Source organism: Otolemur garnettii, unplaced genomic scaffold (genome assembly GCF_000181295.1).
Source record: "Otolemur garnettii isolate 467f Iridium unplaced genomic scaffold, OtoGar3 scaffold00108, whole genome shotgun sequence".
Classification (NCBI taxonomy): domain Eukaryota; kingdom Metazoa; phylum Chordata; class Mammalia; order Primates; family Galagidae; genus Otolemur; species Otolemur garnettii.
Genome location: NW_003852503.1, coordinates 6,640,555 through 6,642,266, shown reverse-complemented (window position 1 = coordinate 6,642,266; position 1,712 = coordinate 6,640,555). Strand labels below are relative to the sequence as shown.

The 1,712-nt window shown below is 64.3% G+C and overlaps 1 protein-coding gene across 1 annotated transcript in view; it reads right to left on the bottom strand.

The window, feature by feature from the left end:
- Nucleotides 1-1,463, bottom strand: part of FXYD6 (FXYD domain containing ion transport regulator 6) — a 35,543-nt gene extending 34,080 nt beyond the window's left edge. Inside the window, exon 1 of the mRNA XM_023517319.1 lies at nt 1,313-1,463. The gene's annotated coding sequence lies outside the window, so the exon portion shown is untranslated. The remainder of the gene's footprint in view (nt 1-1,312) is intronic.
- Nucleotides 1,464-1,712: the final 249 nt, after the last annotated feature.

The window sequence follows — 1,712 nt, the reverse complement described above, 5'->3', positions numbered from 1 at the left end:
GGGTGTGTTTATGGAGTGTGTGTGTGTGTGGGGGGGGGGGTTGTGAGATGCAGTGGATGTGAGAGTGGGATAAGGGGCCACCTCAGTTTGGTGTGGGAGCCAGATATCCAGGGTCTCCCCTCCAGAGAAGCTAGGGATAACCAGTATCTAGGCAACCATGTTGGGGGGAGGGGAGGAGATATGGAGGTGAGGAATGGGCAGGAAAAAGAGGGAGGCTGAGAATGGAGAGTTTCCATGGCAACCCCAAGGCAGGTCACGTGCAAAAGGCTAAGTTGCGGAAACAGATACACACATCCACAATATGAAGGCGGCTGGACCCCCAGAGTGGGGATCCTTTTATAGAGGGCCTGGATTGTCCACTGATCCATCTTCAGGGCTGGAAATCCCAGCCCAGCCAAAGAGGATGAAGCCAAGGGGACAAAGGGAGTGGAGCCAGAGGCCACACTGGAGGGGAGAAGCCTCCAGCAGCCAGGCCGAGCATGGAGGTCGCTGGGCAGTGGGCGGCCTGGGCAGGCCCATGTTTCCAGCGAGGGTGCTCGCTGCTCCCACCCTCGGGTGCCTTCTCCACCAGCCACCACTTGTAAGAGCCGGAAGCAAGCGCTGGGAGACCCCGGCTGCCCATCAACTCTCCGCGGAAGCCCAGGGAGACACAATGGGGGAGGTTCTGCCAGGGCCAGCCCTGCTGGGGAAGGGAGAAGAGGGGGACCAGAGCCCCTTGGAAAGAAACCAGGATTGGACAGACACGAAGGAGGGAAAAGGGAGTGGAGACGTGCTCGCGAGTCCTCCAGGCTGGGCGCCCTCCTTTCCCTGGTCCCCATCCTGTTGCCCGCTGCCCGGCCCCACCTTCCCCCGGCCCCGAACCTGCGAGTTCCATTTTGTATGGCTCGTTGGGTCCACACTCGCACCCAGCCACACTCCCTCGTCCACACATCCTCGCGCTCATGCAAGTGTCCACCGTTTCCAAGTAACAAAGGGGAAAGTCCCCCGAATAAAGGTTGGGCGCACCCTCCTTTCCCTTCTCGGAAAACCCTAGCCCTAAGCTCGAGGCTCGGGAGCGATTCCCAGCCCCCACCGCACCGCCATAGCCTGACCCGCGCCGAGAGCCCTCTCCCTCCGACGCCCACCGCCTTGTTTACTTCCAGCCGCTGTTCGCTGCCCGCGCGGGCGCCGAGGCGCGGCAGCCCCGGAGGTCCGCACACACCCACCGAATCAGCACAGCCCGCGCTGCCAGCGCTCCGGGGATCGGTCCCCACTCGGGCCTCGACTGTCCTCATAAAAGGGGGCCAGCTCTGCCACCTCCCCAGCCGCTTACCTGCACGGCGGGTCCCCTCCGAGACGATCCCCGAGGACGTGCTGAGTCCCGAGGAGCCTGGGAGTGGCGGGGCTGGGGGCAGGGCGGTGGGAGAGGCTTGAGCTGTTTCCCGCCTCCCTTCCTCGGAAGAGTCGGGGCGGGCTGGGAGGCGCGTCCTGCGGGCTGGGGGGCGAGGGGCGGGGGCTCGCTCCCGCCTGGGCTCCAGGGGACAGCCGCCTCAGTGGCTGTCGGCCGGTGGCTTCTGGGTAGTGTCCACGCGCAGACCCCTCTCCTCTGCCTCCCCGCCCTCCCGCTCCGTGCTCGCGAGCCCTCCTCTCCTCCCCTCTCCTCTCCTTTCTCCCCTCTCCTCTTCTCTAGGCTGCAAAGAGATTTTTCCAAAGGGCAGTGGAGCTCCTAGAAG